General features: G+C 40.2%; 1 long non-coding RNA gene across 1 annotated transcript in view; it reads right to left on the bottom strand.

Moving 5' to 3' along the window:
• The window catches only part of LOC138150969 (uncharacterized), a 144,798-nt gene that overhangs the window by 62,831 nt on the left and 54,418 nt on the right, over positions 1-27,549 (bottom strand). The gene's annotated exons all lie outside the window — the stretch shown is intronic.

Below are 27,549 nucleotides of genomic sequence, written 5' to 3'. Positions count from 1 at the left end.
ACCCACAACCCCAACTACACCAGGTGAGCTACTTCTCATCACCCCTGAAGTGGTGTCCCCAGCTGTGGGCTCTCCCCCCAAGGAGGTGATGTCATCGGTGATCGGAGGTACATTCCAGGTTATTTGCCCTGAATGCTAAAATTATTAGTTATGGTTCCAGTATCAATGTAGCTATCATGTTACCTATCCATTGGCTCTTGTGGCCCCTCATTTCCTTTTCCTATTATACATTATATATACATATATCTATTAAGTCTTTAAAATCATTTCTTGTACTGAACCATTGCTGATATCATGCTACATAGTCCAATGGTGTCAAACTCAAATGAAATAAAGGTTACTAAACCATACATAAGGATCTCTGCATGTGCTTATTGGCTTAGAAAACCACATATTAACATTATTTTTGTTTTATTGTAGAACTAGTAGGTGGTACAATGGACAGAGCATTGACTCTAAAGTCAGGATAGACCTAAGTTCAAATCTAGCCTCAGACACTAATTAGCTGGTGACCCTGAGCAAGTCACTTAACCGTTTGCCTCAATTTGTCATCTGTAAAATGAGCTGGAGAAGGAAATGGCAAACCACTCCAGTATCTTTGCCAAGAAAAACCCAAATGGGCTCACAGAGAGTCAGAAACAACAACAAAATGTTTTATTGTATTTGTTTTTATTTTGCTAAATATTTCCTAATTACATTTTAATCTAGTTTGGGATGCACACTAGAGTGTCGTGGGCTGCATATTTGACATTTCTTCTGTAATCTACTTATACTTATTTTGTGGGTTTTAATCATCTTTCAAGTTACGTGAAATTTTGTGGTCCATATCCTGAAAACAAAATTATTGGTCCTTTGTCATCCCACAACCTAGAATTTGACTCAGATGTGCCATCTTCAAAGGAAAGGAATTAGTCATAGTGAAGGAAACACAATATTCCCCAGACGTCTCCAGCCAGGCCATCATATATCTATCCCATGTTTCTTTCTAGTTCCCCTTTGGGTGTTGTATTCCTCCAATAAAATGTAAGGTCCTTGAGGATAACTGAGTAAAATGCTTTTATTTGCATTCCCAGCACTTGCCACCATGTCCGGCACATAATAAGTACTTAATAAATGCTTTACCTCTTTATCTTCAATGGACTCAGCAGGGTAAACCAAATTTAAAAGACAGTGGCATTTATAGAAGCCATACTGTGAACAGAACACTAGAAAGAACAGATTTCTGAGTACAAGGGTCTGAGAGAACAGAACTTAAGGAGTCACGGTGTTCCATCTCTGCAGAAGAGTGGAAACTACATCCCTTTTAGGAAGAGAAATCATGATATGCATTAGTCAGTCAATAAGTATTTTAATGGGATTCAGCTAAAGCACTCTTTATTATGTTTTTTTTTAATTTATTGTTTATTTTAACATTCTTTATTTTTTAGTTTTGAGTTCCAAATTTTCACCCGCTCCCCTGCCCCTTCCCCACTTATTAAGAAGGCAAGCAACATATTAATTATACATGCAAAATCATGTAAAAGATACTTCTGTGTTATCCATATTGCAAAAAAAAAGCAAGAAAATTAAAGTTTTAGCTTTATTTTGTACTCAGAGTTCATCAGTTGTCTTTCTGGAGTTGGCATCATTTTTTATGATGAATCCTTTAGAATTGTCTTAGATCACTGTCTTGATCAGAGGAGCTAAGTCTTGATCATCATTACAATGTTGCTGTTACTGTATACAATGATTTCCTGGTTCTTTTCACTTCATTCTGTATCAATTCATATAGGTCTTCCAAATTTTTCTGAAACCATACTGCTCATTATTTCTTATAGCACAATAGTATTCCATCATAATCATGTAACAAAACTTGTTCAGCTATTCCCCAATTGATGAACATTCCCTCAGTTTCTGATGCTTTACCACCACAAAGAGTTGCCATAAATATGTTCATACATATGGGTCCTTTTCCACTTTCTTGATCTCTTTGGGATCCAAATCTAGAAGTGGTATTGCTAGGTAAAAGCTATCCATAGTTTTGCAGCCCTTTAGGCATAGTTCTAAATTGTTCTCGAATGGTTGGACCAGCTCACAATTCCACCAACAGCATATTAGTGTATCTATTTTTCCACATCCTCTCCAGCATTTATCATTTTCTTTTTCTGTCTTGCTAGCCAGTCTGATGGGTGTGAGGTGGTACCTCAAAGTTGTTTTAATTAGCATTTCTCTAATCAATAGTAATTTAAAGCATTTTTTCATATGACTGTAGATAGCTTTGATTTTTTCTTCTGAAAATTGCCTGTTCATATTCCTTCACCATTTATCAATTGAGGAATGGATCATATTTTTATAAATTTGACTCAGTTCCCTATATATTTGAGAAATTCGACCTTATCAGAGAAATTTGCTATAAAAATTCTCAGTTTTCTGCTTTCCTTCTAATTTTGGCTCTGTTGGTAAAGTTTTAAATTTCATTTAATCAAAATTATCCATTATACTTCCTGTGATCTTCTCTATTATCTATTCTATTTCCTGTCCAGTGATAAACTCTTCCCTTACCCATAGGTCTGACAGGTAAAATTTTCCATGCTCCCCTACTTTGCTTATGATATCACCCTTTATGTCTAACCCATGTACTCATTTTGGTCTTATCTTGGTATATGGTATTAGATGGTGGACTATGCCCAGTTTCCACCAAACTGCTTTCAGTTTTCTCAGCAATTTTTGTCAAATAGTGAGTTCTTGCCCCAAAAGCTTGGATCTTTAGGTTTATCAACACTAGATTCCTATGTTTATTTTACCAATGAGGAAACTGAAGCTGAGAAATGATAATTACATCTTAGGTCCACAACTACACAGCAAGTCAATCACTTGAAACAAGTTGAATACTGTCCCCATTACAGATGATGTTTGCTCTTGGTTTTAGATAGCTACTACTTATCATAGTAGGTCCTTAATATATATTTGTTGAGTCAATATATATTGAGTACTAAACACAGAGCCCAGTATTTGTGTTTGCCTATAACATGGAAGAAAGGAAAGGAGAAGAGAAGAGAGGAGAGAAAAGAGGCCAGAAGTCCAGTGGAGGGTAAATAGAAATGGATGAAACTCTCCCAATTATACCCACAGAATGCCCTTTACCATTACAATTAATAGGGAAACTATCCCTATGCACATTGAGCCATCTCCCATTCCAGTTCTTTCAGGACCTTCTCTTAGGGATTAATAGATGCCAGCTGTATTCCTCAGGGCCCAAAAAGTCAATTGAACAGAAAATCTTTAATATCTGTAGGGTTTCTGTTCAAGGAAGCAAAAAAATAGAACTTTGGGAGGAGGCTTATTCAGCACTTTCTTGGAAACTGCAAATTATTCCTTCTCCTCCAGAAGAACCAGTGCAATTTTTGAAAACATGCATGACTTCAGCTTCATTTGACTAGCTTTGGTGCTAAGAAAAACAAATGTGAATCTCCAACTGACAGCAAGAAGGAGGGGAAAACCCCATAGATAGGCCCAGTCTCTGACAATCCTAAAGAAGAATTATATTAATTTCCTCTTAAGTGCCTCTCTCTCCTCTTCCCCAAGGGAGGCCAGCTCACTCTGACATCCCTAGTGAGGGCTTATTGGAGACCCCTCACCCACAAGTGAAACACTGTCAGCTTTTGGGTAGAGGGTGGGGGTTGGAGCCAAGAAGCAAGTTTCTGCCAGAAATGGGGATTCCAGAAACAGGGTATAAAGTATTCCTGGCTTGTCTGTGTGTAGTCCCGGAAGAGAGGATGAAAATCCCCTGATAGCGTCCGACCAGATTGAGGCTGAAGTGAAGCAAATACCGTGTTTCCCCGATAATAAGACACTGTCTTATTAACTTTTTTGGACAGAAAAACACCAGAGGGCTTATTTTCAGGGGAGGGCTTATTTTAATGAACATTGACAGCAATTTTAATAAACAGGTAAATGTGAACAAAAAAATGTACCTTTATTCAATAAGCAAATCACTGGGGAAGAACAGGATGACGCGCTCACTGCTGCAGCTCTGATTGGATGCAGCTTGGAGCGCGGTGTGCGTTTCATGGGGGGAGGACGGTGCATACAGAGGGTACTGTAATGTAGCGTGTAGCGCAGGGGATCACCTTCACTACAGTAGCAATCTCAATAGGGCTTATTTTCAGGGGAGGGCTTATTTTAGAGGAATCTTACACAGTAAGGGGAGGGCTTATTTTCGGGATAGGTCTTATTATCAGGGAAACACTGGTAGCTTTCCCTTTTTACCAGCTTTGCTTCTGACTCTGCAGAATGTACCACCTTCCCTCCCCCACCTCAGATATACCCCCTCTTTTCATGTCTTTTTTTTATGTGTTGTCTTCATCCATTAGAATATAATCTCTTTTAGGGCAAGGACCATCTTTTTGCTTATATTTGTACCAATAGTGCTTAGCCTAGTGCCTGGCTCAGTGTAAGTACTTTAAAAATGTTTTGTCTATCTCTATACTTTAAAAGAAAAGCAAGCTGTCCATAAGAGATTTGCAGTTTCATATGCAATCATCTCATTCAATTATATATGTGTTTGTTTTAGTTTATGTTTAAGTTCAGAATTTAAAAAACCATGAGGGAAGAAAAGAAGGGAGAGAGGAAGTAAGGGAGGGAGGAAAGAAGGAAGGAAGGAAGGAAGGAAGGAAGGAAGGAAGGAAGGAAGGAAGGAAGGAAGGAAGGAAGGAAGGAAGGAAGGAAGGAAGGAAGGAAGGGAAAGAGGGATAAGAGGGAAGAATGAGAAGGAAGTATTGGAGGGAGGGAAGGAGCAGAGAACCTCTGAGTCAGAAGACCAAGATTCAAAATGTAACTCTCCCACTTACTAGTCATATGACTTTGTGCAAATCTATTTGACCTCCTGAGTTTGTTTCCTCATCTATAAAGGAAGGAAAAATAATTAATAATATTATGAGAAGAGCACTTTGTAAACCATTGTGTAGGTGTGAATAATTATTAACAATGTCATCCCTCAAAAGAGTTTTCATCAGCTCTTTCCATGTTATACTATGTGAAAATTATACTCAGCATTACATGACCAGTCAGAAGCCACCGTCTGAATTCTCCTCCAAAGCAGGTCACCTGTTTCTTTTGGAAGAATGAGCGAGATGTTGGCCCAGATTATGCTGCTAGAAATCTATTCCTTACTACTGCTCAAGGCACAGGTGCATGCATCTGCCTTCTATTCATTTCTTCTTCTAGCACTTATAGCCCATCCAATCTTTGCATGGGTCAGTCAAGCTCTCTCTTTCCAGAGCTTGGTCTATAGGACAGAATGCTAGGTTTGGAACTACGGGACTTGAGCTAAATCCTTACTCTACTACCTAGACAGGTCATTAAGTGCCACAGTTCTCTTAAATTTAAAATGAAGAAATTGGATTGGTTGGTAAAGTGGAAAAAAGTAGCTTGGAGTCAGGTGACATGGTTTCCAATCCCAGTCCTAGCCCTGCCACTTGCTACCTATGTAACCTGGGTAAGTCACTTAAGGTCTCTGGGCCTCAGTTCCTTCTATTGTAAAATGAAGAGGTTGGACTAGATGACCCCTAGCGTCCCTTAAAATTCTGAAAATATGGTTCCATATAAGATGGATGCCTTAAATGCCGCCACACATACAACCACCACATATACATATACACATATACTATTCTGACTCATAAAATCTAAAGCTAAAAGGAACTTTAGAATTATCTAATCCAAAGCTCTTATTTTACAGATGAGACTCCTAAATCTATGCTTTATGCTTTCTGGCATAACATTGAGTTTAATATTTAATGATTTTTGTATCATCCCTCTATCCCCCTTTTCTGGTATCCAGAATTGCATCCCTAAGGTTCCTACATTGATTCAGCCAGATTCAACAAATATTTTCTAAGCACCCAAAGGCACTATGCTAGGTATTTGAAAATACAAAGACAAAAATAGGCACCATTCTTGCTTTTAAGAAATTTGCATCACATTGAAGGATCTAATATAAATAGGTTAGTAAACACAAGAGAATTTGAAGGAGGAGAGAAAACAAGTGAGAGGCTTAGGGGAAGGCTCTGAAGAGATAACACCCAATACTTGGCACCCCAGATTGCCCGTTTGTAAGTATTCATAATGATTGATTAAACTCCTATAAGCACTCTGGAGCCCTCTTGGCTTCTGCCTTCGGTATCCCCAGCCAGGGGAATTCCAGGCCTTACAGGTACTATAGAGGGCTCAAGTAGAACAATAGAGAATCAAACAGAGAAAAATAAAAGGATTGTCTTGGAGTTGTGACAGCCCAATAGAGATTAAATAACATACATTTATAATTAATACAGTCGCTTTGATTTCTTGGCTTTCTCTAGAAATATTCAGTCAAATTGCACATGTAGACAAGAGTTTTAAGGATAAATGACAATTTAAAGCTCAGATGATTGATGCCATGAAGGGGGGGGGGGGAAATGTAGCCAAGGCTGGGATACTGAACCATAAGAACAAGGAGGGATGGAGGGAGTTGTGGCCTCTGAGAAAACAAAGAAGAGGTTTAGGAGAAGTTAGGGAGAGTCAGAGATAGGAAGACAGGAGGTTTTGATTAGAGAAAGTATTTTAAAATTAAAATCATGGAGCCTGTACACTTATAGGTGACAGTAAGATTTAACATGTAGCCATTCTTATGAGTGGCGAAAGTAAAGTAAAAGTGAGAGTCATGGGAATCGAGATTGGTGACCTAGAAGGTCAAGGTGTCTGAAGGCACATCACTGTGTTTATTTTAGGTGTTGAGTATGAAGATTGGAGGTGAGATAAGAGAAGAGAACTGTGATCCAAATTCTAAACTCCCAGAAGAAGGAGAGGAAATTACCCAGAGGCCAGCAGACACCTGTGAAAAGAACCTGGATGGGGTGATATAGTCCAATGGAGTGAACCTCAAAGAAAGGAGAGGTTCCTGAGCAATGGTGGCAGAAGGATGTTCAGTACCTTCTGAAAGGAGGGAGTTTCCCATAATTGCCAAAAGACAGAAAGAATATGAAATGAGAAGCTACAGGATGGAGAAAATTGTTAACAATGGAATGGGGGCAGATGGGTACATTAATGCATTGTTGATGGAGCTATGGATTGGTACAACTATTTGGGAAACAAAAGAAAAGGACTAAAATGTCCTGTGCTAGATCCAAGGAGGTCAGTGACCAAAAGAAAAAGCCCTTGTATACCAAAATATTTATAGCAGCACTTCTTGTAATGGTGCAGAACTAGAAACAAAGTACATAGGTGCCCTTGGATTGGAGAATGACTAAACAAATTCTGGTTCGTGAATTAACAGCTTATTGTTGTACTGTAGGAAGTGATAAACATAATGACTATAGAGAAGCTTAAGAATATTTACATAAACTGATGCAAAATGGATACAACCTACAGGAATATAGCCCACACAATGGTTACAACAATGTAAATAGGAAGAAAAACAACAAAACGATGGAAATTGAATGCTTCAAAATTACAATGACCAACCTTGGCTCCACAGAAGAAATATGAGAAAATAAATGCTCTTTTGAGACAGCTAGGTAGCACAGTGGCCTGGAGTCAGGAAGACTCATCTTCCTAAATTCAAATTTGTTCTCAGATACTTACTAGCTGTGTGACCCTGGGCAAGTCACTTGTCCCTATTCACCTCAGTTTCCTCATCTGTAACATGAGCTGGAGAAGGAAATGGCAAACCACTCCAGCATCTCTGCCAAGAAAACCCCAAATGGGGTCACAAAGAATTAGACACAGCTAAACAACAATAAAACATTCCTTATCCCTCCTTTAGAGAAGTCAACATGGGATTCATATAAAGTCAAACTTTTTTGTTGTTAATATAGTTGTTCACAATTCTTTTCTTCCTTTTTTTCATACTTTATTATAAGGGATGGTTCTCCTGCTGGGGGTAGAAGGAAAGAATTATTGAGAAAACAAGAGATTTCAACAAAAATTCACCGTTAAAAATGGAGGAGGAGCTTTAGAAGGCACAGGAAGATATGGGCAGTGGAAGGGCAGGTAGGGAGACACAAGAGTATGGGGTGAGAGGTAGCAATGGTCAAGAATTTTCACCTCGGCAGATGGCGACTGAATCAGGGATAACGTATGCTGAAGGTGGAAGGGCGCCTGCCACAGAATAAGGAGAAAACAACTGATCAGCAGCCCTTACCTCCAGAGCCCTTTGATAACTAAGCATGGGGTGACCAAGCATAGGGGTTAAGGTGGGAATGGTATCAGCTCCCAAGACTGGCCACTGGCACTGGGGATCTGGGCAGTGGAAAAGGGATCAAATCAGCAGGGAACTCTCTTCAGCCATCTGAATCAGTATATACCTAGAAGTCAAGTCCCCTGGAGTGGATTTTTAGCATCAGGTCAAAATGGCCAGGAAGGATGAAGAACCCTCAAAAGATATATAGGATGATAGATTTTTAGCTGGAAGGGACCTTAGAAGACATCAAATTCCACCACTACCCTTCCAACTTTTTTACAGATGAGGTATCTGAGGCACTGAAAGGTTCATCAATTTGCTCAAGTTCAAACATTTAATATATGTCTGAGGCAAGATTCTAACTCAGATCTTCCTGACTCAAGTCCAGCACTCTATCCATTCTGCCCTCTAGCTGCTTTCTCAAAGATTTAGAGCCTTTGGGTTACTGTTTTATCCAGCCATCAAAGATTCTTTCTTGTTCAAATGAAGGGCAGGGAGGGAAAAAAAGACAATTCATGAGAAAAAGGAGTATGAGAAGAAGAAACAAGAGAAAGAGAAAAATAATCACTCAACAAATATTTATCACATGCCCATTTTGCCATAAATAGGGCAAAGTATAGCATATGCAAACTCTTTTGTTTGCCACAGTGAGATTTTCTATCTTATTCTTCCTTGATTTTTAGCCAGTCTACTTGGCCAGCTTGACTATAAGGATTGAGCAAGAGGACTGGAGTCAAGATTGAAAATTTAATTTAATTAGTAGCAAACTTGGGAAACCTCTGACCCCAAACTATGCTGCATTAGTCCTTTCTGTATTTCCATACCCCTCTCCCTTACTCCCTCACTCACCTTTTCAGCACATTTTATTCTCCGAGTTCCAGATAGATTAGAGACACCTGTACATTTTCTCTCTCATTGCAAGACTTCTTTTTTTTTTAAAGCAATCGGGGTTAAGTAACTTGCTCAAGGTTACATGGCCAGCTGTTTCTGAGTGGGTGCTAAGTGTCTGAGCCTGGGGTTCGATCTCCAGGTCTTCTCAACACTGGAGCCGGTGCTCTTACTCGCTGTGCTACCTGGCCGCCCCGATTGCAAGACTTCTTAAGGACATATTCTGAAATGAAGTTTTCTACTAACTATTGATGCAAGAACAAAAACAAAAAAAATACTAAGTTTGGGCCTCTGTTTTCTTCATGATTCCCCCAGCCCACCCTACCTTGGCTAGATGAAACAAAAGAAAGCAAAATGAAAACACCAACTTCATGGCTGTTCTATGATACAACATTTACCTATTCAGAGCTCAGAAACTAAAGAGTTAACAGTGACATGAGCTCCTCCCCCATGGACAGTTATGGCGGTTTGAATCTCTAGCCTGGCATCCTGGAGAGCTCCTGTTGCTAGGAGAACCCAAGCTAATGTGCTTCAAGTGGCAGCCTTTTTCACCCCTCCAGATTTTTCAGTCATGTATTGAGACCTGTTAAAAGCCTCAGCTTAAAAAGGCCAAGGCCTCTCACTGTATCGGCAGCCATCTCCACTCATCCTGATCTCTATCTTGCCACCGGACCCAAATGGTTCTGGAGAAGAGAGTGAGGCTGGTGACTTTGCACAGTCCTGCCTCACTTAAATCCAATTCATTTGCATGTCATGGCATCACCTTCCTGATGTCATAGTCCTGTTTGAGAAAAAAGGATGAACAACAATACATAGACACAGGAGATGCTAGGTGGCACAGTGGATAGAGTGCTGCACCTGGAGTCAGAAAGACTCAGCTTCCTGAGTTCAAATCCAGCCTCAGACACCTACAAGTCCATGACTCTGGAGGAGAAAGTGAGGCTGATAGCTTTTCACAGCTCTGCCTCACTTAAATCCAATTCACTTGCAAGCCAAGACATCACCCTCCTGATGTTATCGGGCAAGTCATTTAACCCTGTTTGCCTGAGTTTCCTCGTCTGTAAAATGTGTTGGAGAAGGAAATGGCAAATCACTCCAGTATCTTTGCCAAGACAATCCCAGATGGGATCACAGAGTCAAACATGACTGAAAAACAACTGGACAATAAGAACAACAAAAAGACTCACATTCACAAATAAGACTTACAAGTTTTATCCCATCTAAGAAAGAAATAGCTTTAGAGAAAGATCAATCTAATGCTACATGAATTAAAAATTATATAGACTGATTCTATGTGGGCAAAGTTAAGTTTTACAATTTGTTTAATTTCTCAAAAGTTAATATTTCATTATTTTCATAATCATAATTGTTACCTAATAATTAGGCATAAATGTTATGTCCATTTAGATGGCTGTGATTAGTATTACTTTTATATAAATGAAAAAGGTTTTTTGTAATTTTTCTTTTCTCACTGTTAAACTTTATGAACTATATCTATGAAAATCATAAATAAATAAAATTCAACCTCGTTTTGTATAGTTTGATCTATATCAAACCACATGTATACATGCACATATACACATAATCATACACACAAAGACATATAGGTCCTTGACCTGACTTCACAAGGGTTTCCATTCCCCTGCTTTTTAAGCAGGACAGAAAAGGGACAAAAGGCTCAAGATGGGAAAGTCTGGGTCAATCCTCAACTCCACCTCTGATCATGAAAAGCAATGAAATATTTACATAAAACTTAAAAGTATGTGCATAAACAAAACCAATGCAACTAAGATTATAAAGAAAATAGTTAACTGGGGAAAATTGTTGCAACAAGTGTCTCAGATAAAGGTCTTATTTTCAACATACATAAGGAATTGATTCCAATTTATAAGACTAAGACCACTAACTGATAAATAGTTTAAAAATATGAACAATTTTCTAAGAAAGGAATTCAAGCTATAATTAGCCATATGGGAAAAAATGCTCCAAATTGCTAAAAATCAGAACAATTCTGAACTTCCACCTCTTACTCATCAGACTGGCAAAGTTGAAAAAAAAAGGAAAATGGCAAATGTTGGAAGGGCTGTGGGAAAACAGGTATGTTAATGTACTGTTGGTGTAGTTGTGAATTTATCCAGCCATTCTGGAAAACTATTTAGAATTTTGACCCAAAAGTTTCTAAACTGTACAGGTCCTTTGGCCTAACAATACCGTTACTAGACCTGTACAGCAAGGAAATCAAAGAAAGAGGAAAAGAAACCACCTGTACAAAAAAAATATCTAAAACAGCTTTTTATGTAGTGCCAAAGAATTATAAATTAAAGACGTACTCATCAATTGGGAAATGGCCACACAAAAAGATAAAGTATGGTATATGAATGTAATGGAATACTATCATTCTGAAAGAAATGATGAAACTGACAGTTTCAGAGAAACCTAGGAAGAGAGAAATGAGCAGAGAAAAGAACAATTTCAGCGTAAAAAATGAACAGTTTTGAAACACTTAAGAACTCTGGTCAATGCAATTATCAACCATAATTCCAGAGAGCCAGTGATGAAGAATGCTAGCCACCTCATGACAGAGAAGCAATGAACTGAATACTCAGAATTAGAAATATTTTTTTGCTGAATGTTGCACAACAATGAAGAATAAGTGTGACCCCAAAGAAGAGAGATATGAGGAAGCATCTCCCCCTATTCCTTTGCCTAGATCAAGGAGCACAGATGAAGAATGCTGCATATAACGTCAGGAGGATTTTTTTGTATTCATCAGTTTTGCACATTTTTTTCTCTTTTTCCTCTTTTTCTTTTAAAAAAAATCTTTGTTAAGAAACAGGACTTCCCCGTGACTCAAGCTTCCACCTCCTCCAATACATGTAAAAAATGACTCTAAACAAACTTTAGAGCTACAGAACCCACAAAGTGACAGAGAGAAACAAATCTCCCACTGAAGGCAGCTGGGCAGGCCAACAGAAAGGGTTCATTGCAGCATGATGGGAACTGAGCCCAGCCTTGCATGAGCCATGCGGTTTTGACCCCAGGGCAGCCCTGACCAGCAGTGGCCAGAGCAGACTTCAGGAGAATAGAGCACCAGCAGCTGTGTCGGTTTCCAGACTTCTCAACCCATAAACACCAATAACAACCCATAAACACCAAAAAAAAGTAAAAGGTCAGTGTGGAACTCTGTTGGAACAGGGGTAGATGGAAGAGCATAATCTGGCCACTGCCCCCAAGGTGAGAAGCAGTGGAGGCACAGTAGCCACCGTGCCATGTGGCTGCCTCAGGAGGTCCTGGCCTGTAGATTGTGGGGCAACCAAGCAAACATTCAGAGGGTAATTGCTCTTGTTTTAACCTGCTTGGATCTGTGTCACTGTCTTGGGTGGTGGTCCTGGGGTGTGTGGGCAGGTGCCAGAGCCTATGGGGGCTGCGGGGAGGGCACCCTCCTAATTGCTCCAGCAGCTTCAAAAACCCCAGCGATTTGGGACAAAGTTCTCTTCATTCTAAAAGCAGAGTTCTACAGTGGCAAAGAGTTCAAAAGTCAAGTAATTGACTGGCAACATGATCAAGCATAGGAAACGCAGTCCTACCATAGATTCCTTTTTCAGGCACAAAAAGGATCAAAGCATGGAACAAGAAGAAGACAACAAAGTCAGAACTCTTGCATCAAAAGCTCCCAAGAAAAATGTGAACTGGTTACAATTCATGGAGGAGCTCAAGAAGGATTTTGAAAACCAAGTAAGAGAAGTGGAGGAAAAATTGGGAAGAGAAATGAGAATGATGTAAGAAAATCAAGAAAAGTGAGTCAACAGCCTGATTGAAGAAAATAACACCTTAAAAAGTAGACTAACTCAAATGGCAAAAGACTCCCAAAAAGCCAATGAGGAGAAGAATGCCTTTAAAAAGCCAAATTTGCCAGATAGAAAAGGAATTTCAAAAACCCACTGAAGAGAATAATTCCTTCAAAATTAGATTGGAGCAAATGGAAGCCAATGACTTTATGAGAAATCAAGATACTATAAAACAGATCCCAAACAAATGAAAGAATAGAAGGCAATGTGAAATATCTCATTGGAAAAACTACTGACCTGGAAAATAGATCCAAGAGAGATAATTTTAAAATTATTGGACTACCTGAAAGCCATGATCAAAAAAAGAGCCTAGACACCATCTTTCAAGAAATTATCAAGCAAAACTGCCCTGATATTCCAGAACCAGAGGGCAAAATAGAAATTGAAAGAATTCACCAATTGCTCTTGAAAAAGATCCCAAAAATAAAACTCCTAGGAATATTATAGTCAAATTCCAGAGTTCCTAGGTCAAGGAGAAAACACTGCAAGCAGTTGGGAAGAAACAATTTGAATATTGTGGAAACACAATCATGATAACACAAGACCTAGCAGCTTCTACACTAATTGAAGGGCTTGGAATATGATATTCCAGATGTCAAAGGAGCTAGGATTAAAACCAAGAATCACCTACCCAGCAAAACTGAGTATAATGCTTCAGGGGAAAACATGGTCTTTCAATGAAAAGAGGACTTTCAAGCATTCTTGATGAAAAAAACAGAGTTGAGGAGAAAATTTGACTTTCAAATACAAGAAGAGAAGCATGAGAAAGTAAACAGAGAAAAGAAATCATAAGGAACTTATTAAAGTTGAACTATTTACATTCCTACATGGAAAAACTATAATTGTAACTCATAAGACTTTTCTCAGTATGAGGACAGTTAACTACACATGTACAACCTATATTGAATTGCTTATCTTCCCAGTGGGGGTGGGTGAGGAGGGAAGAAGGGAAAGAATCTGGAAATCAAAGTTTTAAAAAACAAATGTGTATTTTTTTAAATTGGGGTTTTTTGGATGGAGGGGGTTTGGGTTTTTTTTTTACATGCAACTGTGAAATAAAATATACAGGTACTGGGGGAATAGAAATCCATCTTGCCCTACTAGAAAGTTAGAGGGGGAATGGGGGAGGATATAAGAGAGAGCAGATTGGGGGAAGGGGTATTCAGTAGGCTAGCTATTTTGGGGTGGTGGTAGGGGAAAGATGGGGAGAAAATTTTGTAATTCAAAATCTGGTGGAAATGAATGTTGAAAACTAAAAATAAATAAATAGATTGGAAAAAAAGAAAAAATAATTTAAAAAATCTTTGTCATTAGGAATGGCTCTCTTGTAAAGGATAAAATATAAGCAATGTAAAAACAAAAAATAAATATTAATTTTAAAATTTTTATAACAGGATCAGTCAATTCCTTCCTCCACTCAATCTAATTGTGAAATTAAGACAGTAGACACAGGAAGCAATTATAGGACAATACAGAACAGTATAGAATTGAGTGCTAAACTGCATAATACAGATGATAAATTCTGTAGGAATCCAGCAGAAATGGACATCAGTTCAGTAATTTAATTCAATAACATTTATTGAGGGCCTGTTGTATGTACAGAGCACCATACTGGGTGCTGAGGGAAGATACCAAATTTACATTGTCTTTGTAGAGCTTAAAGACTAGAAGTGGGTTATGAGACATGCACAATTATTCTACATGATCTTTTTTTGGACAGCTACATGACACAGTGGAGAGAGAGTCAGGCCTGGAGTCAGGAAGACTCATCTTCATCAAGTTCAAATCTGGCCACAGACACTTCCTAGCTGTGTGACCCTGGGCAAGTCACTTCACCCGATTGCCTCAGTTTCCTCATCTGTAAAATGAGCTGGAGAAGGAAATGGCCAACCACTCCAGTGTCTTTGCCAAGAAAATTCTAATTGGAGTCACAATGAATCAGACACAATTGAAGCAACTGCGCAACAACAACAATGTATGAGGACTGAAACAGTCAGAGAAAGTTTCATGGAGAGACTAGGGCCTCAGTTGAAGCCTTGAAGGATGGATACAACTGGGTTAGGCAAAGAACACTCCAAGCAAGGAGAACATGAGAAAAATGGGAATGAGCCTAGTACATTCACATTTCTGACTGGGGTGCAGAATGTGTGTTGGGGAGGATAGGAAGGAGAGAGAGAAGACTGCATGGGTTGGATGCCTTAAAAGTTGAGCGAAAGAGGTTGGACCTGATTGATAAGAAGTAACATTGTGGTAGATCATTGGGGTACCTTGGCATAATAATACCTGGTCATTTTACATATATACATATGTGTATGTATATGTGTGTATGCATATATGTGTAGATATAAATGTATATTGTGCATGTGTATATATTTACATGTGTAAATATATACATATGCATATATGTATGTATATACATGTATCCTTAAGATTTGGCTGCCCACAAAACAATCAGATTAGCCCAGTAGCACTAGTAAGCACTAATAAATGTTCATTGATAAAAAGAATCACCGTCTCAGGATCAAAGCTCTGAGTCTATTCCTTCCATTAGGCACCTAAGGACAATGACAGATGTAACTTTGTCTGGAGCTAGGATGGTCCCCAAGGGATAAGGAATTTTGCTGACACTCCTGTACTTAACTAAGTCTAATCAGTCAAGCTGAGGAATAGCGGGAAAGCCCATTTTCTACTCAGGCAGTGGGAAAGTCTCCACACTGCTGGTATGCAAAGACAAGTCATAGATTCCTTGTTTTTCAAGCATACACATAGTCATTTCAGCCTGGATTAGGCATTTCCAGAACCTCAAAAACACTCCCATAGGTAGTAGAGAGAAAGATGAGAAAGGGTGGAAACAAAAATCAAAGTCAATTTCTTTCAGAGGAACTTTTTGAAATGGAAAATAGAATGTCCCACCTGTAGTACGTAGATCATTGGTATATGTACAAGCAAGCTGCTAGGCTCTTGATGGAAGGGCTCGCACTTCATGGAAACATGAATCTCAGAGCTAGAAGGGCCCTCAGAAACATCTAGTTTGACCTACCCCTAAACAGGAATAAACTTCTACCCATAGTCCTGGTACTTCCTCAGGGCCAAAAACAAAAACAAAAACAAACCAAGTTAATCACTCCTCCATGTGATAGTCCTAGACATGCTTGACCAGCAGCCATGCACCCTGCTAAGACATCTCTTCTCTAGTCCCTTTTCCTTCTTGTCTTTCCTCCTCACCCTTTCTCTTAGCCCTGAGCCATCCAAGAACCCAACTAGCCCTTCTGGGGCACTCTAGGATACCCTACCTTATCCCCACCACCTCCCTTTCCAGCCAGAACCCACTCAGGATGCCTAACTGTTCATAAGGCTTGAATGAGATAGGAGTCACCAACTCTATTCCTTCCAGTAAGGACCACTAGGCTTCCCATCCACCTGACCTCTATGTCCTGCAGTCCCCAGTACTGTCATATGACCACTGATGTTGCCTAAAGGGCCCTGGGCCCTGCCATCCACCTTTCCCACTAGTACCTGAGGACCTCCAAACCATTCAATCAGCCCTACATCTGAGCTTTCTTTTCTGTATTATCTCACCCAACTAGAGTTTGAGTTCTTTGAGAGTTGGGCCCATCTCCCTTTTTGCATTTGCATCCCCAACCTTTAAATGGTGCTTTGATACATACTAAGCATTTAATAAATGCCTATTCATTCTTTCTTTCTTTCTTTCTTTCATCCAATAACATTAGTCTCTAGTTCTCACTCTCTTGGTCACCCTATAAATTCTCTCCAGCTTATCCTTCTTAAATATGGCACTCAGACTTGAGCACAATTACCCTGATGTGCTGTGACTAAGACAGAATAGAGTCTGAGGACAAAGGCAAAGGAAGGGTCACTTCATTCAGTCTAGGTCCTATGACTTTTTTTTAATTCAGTCTAAGATTAATTTTTTTCTGTCTGGCAGAGTGTTAACTGTAGCTTCATGTCAACATCCAAACCCCCAGATCTTTCTCACCTAGACTTTTCTAGTGAAATCTACCTCATCCTCTGCTTACCAAACTAATTTTTCTGAACCCGGAGTTCAATGGGGTGCTGAAGACAACTCCTACTAAGGGATCCAATTATTAAATTTTCAGTATGAGCATTTATACCTCAGAAACCAGCAAACACTACCAATCAGGGATGGATTTATTATGTTGTTGACAGTCTAGAATTAAGAAGGTGAAGCAGAAAATGTTAATCAGACAGGTTAAACTTAAAAGTGTGTCTTGACTGAGTGTTTGGGGTTTTTAGAGAGCCGGTTGTTAAATATTGTCCGCCACATAGTAAACACTATATAAATGTTAGCTATTATTAGTAGCTGTCATCATCACCATCATCATTACTTGTGCCTTCTCCCTCACAGGGTACCATTTCCTATAAAATGAGGGGGTTGCCAAGGGTAACCTTGGGGAAAGACATTTCTCCTTAGTCCTCAGTTTATGCATATAAAACAAGAAATTTCAGGGCAGCTAGGTGGTGCACCAGCCCTGGAGTCAGGGGGACCTGAGTTCAAATGCAGCCTGAGACACTTAACACTTACGTGTGACTTTGGGCAAGTCACTTAACCCCAATTGCCCTGCCTTCCCCCCTCCAAAAAAAAAAAGCAAAAAAAAATACGTACTTAAAACAAGAAATTTTTAAAGTTCTATTCCAGCTCTAAATCTGTGATAATGTAATTGACATCTGTATCAAGCTTTAAAGTTTTATAAAATATTTTTAGCTCACAACAACTTTGGGAGGTAGGTGGTACAAATATTATGTTATTATCCCTATTTTACAAATGAGGAACAAGGTGCTTGGAGACATGAAGCTGCTTTCACAGATCATGTCCTGATAAATGGCTGAGTTACTAATACCTGAAAAAGGATTCAATTTAATATATACTTATTAAGCATCTACAAGGGACTAAACACTATACTGACAGCTAACATTTATATAGTGCTTACTGTGTTCTAGGCACTGGGCTAAGCACTTTATCATTATTATCTTATTTGGTCCTTACAACAACCCTGGGAGGTATGTGCTATTATTATCCCCACTTTACATATGAGGAAACTGAGGCAACTAGAGGTTAAATGACTTGTCCAGGGTCACACAGCTACTAAGTGTCTGAAGACAGATTTGACCTCAAGTCCTTTCTGACTCCCAGCCCAGCAGTCTCTCCGCTGTTCCACGTAGCTGCTCCTATATGGAACCTTTCTGTCTGTCAGTTTGATCCTTGGGTTATTTCTCCAGAAATGGGTTCTCCTGTCTTTCTGGTAGATGTAGGAGGGAATGTCAGGGAGAGATAAAAAGAATTTGTCTCCCCTATCAGACTAGGTCTGTGCCAAACTTTATTGTGCGTAAGTGTAAAAACAAACATTTACTGAGCCCAATCAAAGACATAATGAGGGCAGATAGATCCCAATTTCTGGCAGAGACAGTACTCTCTAACTCCTTGTTGACAAGTCATCTTCACACTTCATTGAAAATCCATTAAAACAATTGCCAGGTCATTAACCCTGACTTTGCAAGAGGAGCATCCCCTGGGCACATTTTCTGTGAGGAGGATTGTTCATTAATATGAGGGTAATTGTTTGATAGCTACATAATTGTGATCATTTGCTGCCATTTAAATACCAAGAAGGAGATCTGGATGCACGTTCTTGAATCTGATTTTTAAATGCCGCTTTACTCTACAAATATCCCAACCTCCCAGCAAATCTCATAAAAGAAAATACAGATTTGCCAAAGGATCATAGACAGGGTTAGAGGGAATTTTAGTGGTCATCCATCTAATCTAATAAGTCTTTATACTAAATATATAGTATATAATATAAGTATATATGAGAAGGAATAGTTTTTTACAGATGAGGAGCCTGAGGCCCAAAGTAGCAAAGTGACTTGCCTGAGGTGACACAGCTAGCAAATTGCAAAGTCAAGATTCCAACCCAGATCCTCTGGTCCCAAATACCCTGTGTGATAATGCAAATTCATTATAGGTATCCTTGCCTGCCTGACTCCACTAAAGCATTTAAAATATGAATTTAAATTAATTTTAAATTCAAATATCATTTAATTGACAAAAATTCCATTTATAAGCACATTTCCAATATCACAAAGTGGAATAGCCCAAAGAAGACTGGACTTCTGGACTTCCTTATTACTCTCAAAGGCACTACCAGCCTCCCAGTCCATAACGTTTACAGCCTCAATTCCCTGATCTTATTCAATGCATATATTCCATCAGTTGTCAAGTCTTGTTATTTCTATCTCCCACAGACCCATTCTCTCCACTAACACGGCCATTCCCCTAGTTCAGGCCCTCCTCACTTTTCCCCTAGACTATTGTGATAGCCTCCTAATTAGGCTCCCTTCCTCAAGCTTCTCTTTTTCCAATTTATCCTTCTCCCAGGTGCCAAAACAATTTTGCTAAAGCCCAACCATATCACTGTCCCCCTTCCCAACTCAATAAACACCCTATTACCTCTAGGATCAAACATAAACTCCTTTGTCTAGCATTTAAAGCTTTCCACAACTATCCCCTTCCTATCTTTCCCATCTTCTTATACATTACACCAAGCCAGAATGGTCTAATTGCTGTTCTTCATACATAATACTCCATCTCCCATGGCCATAACTTGGCACTGGTTGGCCCCACACCCCATCTTCACCAGTCAGAACCACTGACTTCCTTCAAGATTAAACTCACAGACTACCTTCTTCAGGTGACCTTCCCAAATACATTAACTACTAGTGTCCTCACATCCACACACAAAATTACCTAAATCTAATTTGATTGGTGTGGGCTAATGCATGTATGCCCATGTTTCTCCACCATGAGAACATAATTTTAAGGCAAGGAATGTTTTCAATTTTTCTTTGTACCTACTGTACTTAGCCTAGTACCTGGCATATAGTTAAGTGTTTTCATTAATACTTGATTGCTTAATTGACTTAAAGTGAGAAAATCTGGGTTGGAATCCTGGCCCTGATGCTTATTGGTCACACGACCATGGGCCAATTACTTACATATTGGGATCTGTACATTGAGTGCCCAGTCCTTAGAATATACATAATTATTCCCTTCCTTCCTGGTTTCAGTCCCATACATGAAGACTTGGTAAGCCTTCTTCTGGCCATGAGTGACTAAGAGGAGTTATCTAATTGACTTCAGAGCTAGATGCAAAGGCTAACCTGAAACTGAAGATTCAAAGAGTGCAGGCTGATGATGTCTGGTTCTCATCTCTGGCTATTTCTCAGGAAGGGATAGTTGCTATGGGTCTCCCAGTAAAAGAAAGAAGAGTCCAGCATTATCTGCCTCCCTGTGCCATATTTGTTAACCTATGATGCTTCTGTTTCTTTTATCTCGTATTTATTTGTTTCTGGTCTCAGGTAAATGAGAATCTGGAAAAACAATGGACCAGGTTGACCTTGCTAAGATTCAAAAGATATTAAAAATCCAGAACTTGAGTTGATAACAGAGTCTACTGGCAGCCACCACAGCAGAATCCAAAAAGGCGCCATCCTTGAAGAAAAATCTGATGGATCCAGGCTAGCAGAAAATCAGCCCAGCATCTGGGACATCACATTCTGCAGTTAAGGGAACAACTTGTCCAACTTGTGTGCCACACCTCAGAAGTGAACCTGGTGGGAACTCCATGAAGGGAGAAAAAGACTCCCGGGGCCAGCAGGTAAATACACCTTGGCCATATGTGTTCCCCACATGTATGATTCAGTACTTTGCACTTCTCAGGAATCTTGCATTATTGTTGTTGCTGTTAAGTCATTTCATTGAGTCTGACTTTTCATGACCCTATTTGGGGTTTTCTTGGAAAAGACATTGGAGCGGTTTGCCATTTCCTTCTCCTTATCATTTTTACAGATGAAGAAATTGAGACAAACAGGGTTAAGTGACTTGCCTAGGGTCACAGAGCTAGTAAATGTCTGAGGCCAGATTTGAATTCAGGTCTTCCTGACTCCAGGCCTGGCACTCTATCCACTGTACCACCTAGCTGCCCAAAAACCTTGTGTAGTTTCAAGAAACAGACTATGTCCTGCATTGGGAGGATGGGGGGGAGAGGGCAGTGAGAGGGATGTTTCATACCAAAAGCTTTAAATTATCTATTATCTCCAGGGACCAAGCAGATGCAGACAGGAGAAATTCCAGTTTAAAGGGATGTTTTGGTAGAACTTATGTCCTTGCTATGCTTTCTCAGTAAATATCCTTTTGTAAAAAATAATTTATATCAACTGTTTGATTGATATTGTGGAGAAATTAAGTGGTTAGATACTGGGGAGAAGAAGGATGTCATATTCAAGGCAATAGCATTAAAAACCCTTAGCCTTCAGGGTTACCCCTAGACAGTATGACTAGGTGTTGGAAGTGTGAGCCCAGAGGGGATGCTAAACTTAACTTCTGTGGCAGTCAGTTTTTTCATCTCTAGAACTAACAACACAGCTGGTTGTGATTAGTGCAAATAACAAATTTCCCTGAAGAGGTCCTATGTCTTTGAGTTTGCACCATTAGAAGTTATAATTATGCATGTAGCCCTGAGGCCCAAAGCCTGGAGGCCAAGTAGGTTAGATTTCACCCTCCCCTCCATGTTCTCAGGTACCCTTACAGGGGCTGGGCCTATCTGAGCTTTCTGCCATTGGCTCCAACTCCCACTGAGGGTGTTCCTCTAGGTGTGGGGGTGGTCCCCTACAATTGAGTTCCATTTTGCCTCTAACAGATTTATTTTTATTTAACATAACATTAAAATTTTAATAACAAAATATTTAAATTAAAATATTTAACATAAATATTTACTTCAAAAGCCATAATCACAGGGGACGGCTAGGTGGCGCAGTGAGTAGAGCACTGGCCGTGGAGTCAGGAGGACCTGAGTTCAAATCCAGCCTCAGACACTTAACACAAAAACTAGCCATGTGACCTTGCCCTCCAAAAAGCAAAAGACATAATCGAAAATGTACAAATATACTACCCCCCAACATGTGGGAGACATAATCCTACTCCCCTCCCCTGCACTACCTCAGTCTCTGAAGAAGATATTAGGTTCATAATTTAGCTTGGTTTCCATAAGGCACAGTCTTAGTTCCAAGTCCAAAAACCGACCTTTGGGCTCATGTTCTAGGCACATGGTCTGGCTTCTCAGGATTTCCGTAATGGCCTGGTGATTACACCATCCCATCTGCAATCCTGGTTCCAAGGTTACCATGGCCCAAATTCCTAGGATCCCTGGGGATCACCTCCAGCAGCTAAAACAGAGGGCAAAGAACAACGAAAAGATACAAACACCCCCAGACCCATTTCTCAGTGCCAGGTAAAAGAGAAGGAGCGAGGGAAGGAGGGTCCTTCCCCTCTCATCAGTTCAGTGCAAAACATCTTTCACTGTTGCTTAATTGGGATCTTCACCCTCTGGATGCAGCAGATAAGAGCTGATAAAAAGAGAGTGACAGAAAAGGGCAGTCCACTCATTCTCACCAGTTTTAAAGACACTGGCAGCCAATCAAAGGAGGCTACACCCACCCATGTAGTAGCAGACAAAGGCTTCCAACTAAGCATGCCCAGATTACCAGCCTAGTTACATATAAAATACAGTAACTGATTCCCAACTCAATGGAAATATGCAATATGAGTTCAAATAGTGGACCAGGTCGTGGGATTCATTATTTGCACTGAGGTACCTGACTGTATTAGCCCTTTCTGCAGGGTGGAAAAGGTATTTTGTGAACTCTAAAGTAATTGTGATCTCTTGTTATGGACTCAGCTAATACCCGGAAATCTGTTGAGTATGGGAGAAGTAAGCTAAAGTGAGGCAGTTCTAAGCAGGGCAGCATGGCTCCCAAAAGCACAATTCCAAAGGATAGACCCTGGCTGCTGTCTATCTGCCTGACAGATGAATCTGATATTTAGTAAGTAGAAAAGGATCAGTCCTTAGGTCAGAGTTTACAAGACACCACTGTAGCTACCCATTGGGAGACAGGCTTGCTGAGGGCTCCATGCTGTCCCCAAACCCTTCAGTCATTTCACCAAAGCCTTTTCTACAAAGCCCTATCCTATGCAAGAGGAGAAGGGGAAGAGACCAAAGACCAGAATCTCTGCCTTAGGGGAGTGTATGACCCAGATCACCATCAGTAGAATCCATATAATCCCCAGCAGTGGTGGTCCAGGAGACACGTGTGAGTTTATGTGTGAGGCAGGAGCGTGTACTTCTAGGAAAGCTTTCATTTCTGTAGCACCATGGCCCTGGTTTCACATTGAACATAGTTCCTGGAGTTGGTGCCTCTAATTAGCCTAAGTCATTTCCCTTATTTAGGTTTTAGTTTCCTCGTTTGTAGAATAAAGAGGTTGGACTAGCAACTATTCCAAGGTCCTTCTACCTCCAACATTCTTCAGTTCTACACTGTATGCTGTAGCATTATGATGTAATGAATAGAGAGCTGGCCTTGGAGCCAGAAAGACCTGGGTGCGAGTCCCACCTCTGATACCCAGTGAATAGGTGACCGTGGCCAAGCTGATTACCCCCTCCATGCCCTAGGCAACTCTCTAAGACCAGCTATTGCAGAGAAGAGTCAACCCACATCAGTAGTCCTTTGTTAGACAGTTCATTCTTCTCTATTTGACAACTTCTGTCCAGTAGAGGGCAGTGGTGCCATTGAAATGTGACCAGTAGATGTGGTCTTTTTCTGTAAACTTTGGGCCAATTTTATAGACTTTTTTAGCAGCCTGTAGTTGATAATAGTACAGGATGCCCACAACACTAAAACAAATTTAACAATTCAATTCAACATCAGATTTTATTTTCCACCATGGAATGCTCATATCAATCAATGCTTATGTGTCTAATGTATGTACTTGTTGAGTTCTTTCAGTCACACCCAACTTTTTGTGACTCCATTTTGAGTTTCCTTGGCAAAAATACTGGAATGGTCTGCCATTTCTTTCTCCAGCTCATTTTACACGTGAGGAACTGAGATAAACAGGGTTAAGTGACTTGCCCAGGATCACACAGTTAGGAAGTATCTAAGTCCAGATTTGAACTGGGGAAGATGAGTCTTACTGATTCCAAGCCCAGTGCTCTATCCACTTCACCACATAGCTGCCCATGTATGCACAGACCTGTGCTATATGCTGGAGATACAAAGAGACAGAAATTAAACAGTCCCTGCCCTCAAAGAGCATACACTCTACTTGACAGTCTCTGTCCCTTTATACTATAGGTAAGAAAGTTAACGTCTCTGAAGAGAAAACTGAGGCCCAGAGAGATAAAGAGAAAGAACATGGCATGAGGAAAGAGGCCTGGCCTCTATGTCAGGAGACCAGGAGTAAAGTCCTAGTCCTACCATTTGCTAACTATGCGCCCTTGCATAAGTTAATTAACCTATCTGTGCTCCAATCTCCACATTTTTAAAATTAGGGGTTTTGACTAGATGATTTCTAAGGTCCATTCTTAGACCACGTCCTCTTTCCTTAGGAGAGTTCTTTCCCTTAGGGCCTTGATAATTGGTACCTAATTACCTTTTAAAAGGAGGTTGGGAGGGATTGAACACAGATAAGAACAATCCATTCTTTCCTGTCTCCTTCCCTCCCCCCAATAAATACTGAGGTGGGTGGTGGGTTGAATTTGCTGGCCACTGAGGTCCCTGCCAACCCTGATATTCTGATTCTGTGACCTGGAAAAGAGTTTGATAGGTAGAACCTAAGAAGTTATTCCAAGTACCAAGTGACTCCTGGAAAAAATTTCGTTTAGGAGAGAAAGCAGATAGCTGCATAGGCCATTTGCTTAATAGAAAAAGGGAAAAATTAAAAGGAGACAGGAAGAAAGTGTTAGCCCTTGAAAACTAACGAGCAGCTGTTCTGGTAGGATTTCTGAGTCATGAGGGTTGTGGTTGTCAGGCTTTTGTTTTGTTTTGAAACTGGGTCTCCCTAGCTCACCAGGGAGGAGATGCAGATGGCCACTCAGGGCTGGTTCTAATGTGAACGGGTATGGAAAGCTTTAACCTCCATTTTTCCAACCTAGACCAATTTGCAACTTCTCTGGCAATTTGTTGATACTCCAGAGGCTTCTGGGGCTCACCATACAGTATTAGTGTGGGACCTAGTGCAAACACCAGATAAGATTAACCCTACTGAAGCTCAGAACTCCTGCAATCCACCAGCCTCCACCTTCCCCAAGCGTTCTAATCTTCAGTAGAAATTACAGGCATGTACGCCCATGGCCACCTAAGTCATGAGGTTTTTCATATCTGAAAAGAATGTATTTCCCAATTCCTCTTCTTCCTGCTGGAATCCTTAAGGACAAAGTCAAATCACAAAGTCCATAAACATTAGGTGCTAAAGGGTAGGTAGCTATGTACAGTGGAAAGAGGATTGGCTTTGGAATCAGAAGACATGAGTTCAAATTCCACCTCTCTGAGAATTACCTTATGGGACATAGTCTATAATAAATAATTTCATTACATGTTTTTTTGGAAGGCAATTGGGGTTAAGTGACTTGCCCAAGGTCACACAACTAGTTTTTTGTGTGTGTGTTAAGTGTCTGAGGCCAGATTTGAACTCAGGTCCTCCTGACTCTAGGTCCAGTGCTCTATTCACTGCACCACCTAGCCACCCTTGGTAATCTTCTTAACCCATGGAAGGTTAACAATGTTAGAGAGGGCTGTGTTCTCTGGCCCACAGAGCTAGATCTCAGTTGGAAAACTGGACTCTGGAAAAATGAACTCATCAGACCCTAGCTAGTTCCTGATGTGGGAAAGTGTTGTGATGTGATTGTCAAGAGAAAATAAATTCTCTGTGAGCTTTGAAGGGGGACATGATTCTCTTTTCTTTTGATGTTGCCAAAGTCAAGAGCCAGGGACATAAGGTTTCCAGAGTTCTGGGGGGATGGTTCCTCATTTGCACAGTCTTCTATATGAATGACTCAATCTAAGTTCAGGGAGAGCCTTCCACCTCCTCTGATTGATTGTCAAACCATATTCCCTACAGGCCTGCAAAGTTCTTTCCCAGCCCCTCTCAAGTAGAATTCTTTGTCCCCTTGGTCTCTGAAAACTTGAGGGATCTATCTTACCCCCAACTTTTCCCCTTCTTCGTGACACCAGCATCCTATGAATCTTTTCTGATTACATTCTGGGAATTAGTTTCATATATGTGTGTCTGTCTGTCTCTCTCTGTCTCTCTGTCTTTCTCTCTATCCCCCTTTCTATTGTCCTCCCATCTTTATCTCCCTCCTCTCTCTTCCTCCTTTCTACCCCCTATCTCTCCCTACTTCTCATCTTCTCTCTTGTACCCTTCCTCCTTCCCTTTCTTTCCTTCCTTCTGTTTCTCTCTCTCTCACATTCTGTCTCTATTTCTCTGTCTTTCATTCTCTCCATTTCTGTCTCATTTTCTCTTTCTCTGTGTGTTTCTCTCCACTACCTTCCATCTTTCCCTCCCTCCCACATCCAATTCATTTCCAGGCCTCACGGGATCATAGATTTAGAGGTAGAAAGGACATTGGAGGTAATCTCGTCTAACTCTTTCATTTTACAGAAGAGACTGAAATCAGGTGATTTACCCAAGATCAGTCATCACACAGGTCATAAGGAGCAGAGTCAGCATTTGCACTCAGGTCCCTTGATTTCAAACCCAGTGCCCTTATCCATGGTACCACACTACTCTGTAGAGAATTCCCCTGCTAATTCTGACTCCAGCACTCTAGGCACTATGGCGCCCCCTAGCTGCTCCTCTCTGAATCTATGATCCAATAAATCTCATACCTCACTGTAATTTATTGCATAGTACGCAGGCCATGAAGAAAGTTCACATTTTTATAATGATTACAATTTATCTTTTTTTTACAAAATGCTTCAAGATAGACAATGAAAGTATAGTTATCCCTGTTCTTACAGATGAGGGCACTAAGGCCCTGAGAGGTTAGGTAATTTGCCTTAAGTCACACAGCCGGTGAGTTAAGAATCTAGACTCAATTTTTTATCTCCTGACTACCAACCCAATAATATTCCAATGCACAATGATGACAGTGATGAGTCGTGTGTATTCTTTTCAAATGCCTTCTACTCACGCTAATAAACCGTCACACACACACACACACACACACACACCAGTTTCTGTCCATGTACAAAGGAACCTCTCTCCACCAAACTATGCCATAGAAAACCTAGAAATTTCAAAAGGTTCTGAAATTTTTAAAATAATATTAGCCACAACCTAGATAAAGGCGTAGATGATAATCCCATCAGAATCACAGATGATACAAAGCTGTGAGGGATAACAGAATTAGGATCCAAATGAATCTCTAAAAGCTAGAGCATTGGCCTGGATCTAAGAAGAGGAAATTTAATAGGAATAAGTCAGAATCTTGCACTTATGTTTACTTTACAAGCATAACCTGGAGGAGGCATGGAGAGGTAACTTTGTTATGAAAAAGGACATGAGGGTTTGAGTGGACCGCAGATTCAACATGAGACAATAATATTATATGGTGGCCCAAAAGGAAAGGCTAAAGTGATCTTGGGCTAAATTAAGAGAGGGTTATCATTCCCAGGAATAGAAAGGTGATCACCGTACTTTGTCCTCATCAGATCCAGTCTGGGATGTTGTGATCACCTCTG

Source organism: Petaurus breviceps, unplaced genomic scaffold (genome assembly GCF_028583685.1).
Source record: "Petaurus breviceps papuanus isolate PSGF00001 unplaced genomic scaffold, PetGlider_PUasm1.0 90895, whole genome shotgun sequence".
In the NCBI taxonomy this organism is placed as follows: domain Eukaryota; kingdom Metazoa; phylum Chordata; class Mammalia; order Diprotodontia; family Petauridae; genus Petaurus; species Petaurus breviceps.
The sequence above is the reverse complement of the archived record's forward strand: the minus strand, read 5'-3'. Positions and strand labels throughout refer to the sequence as shown.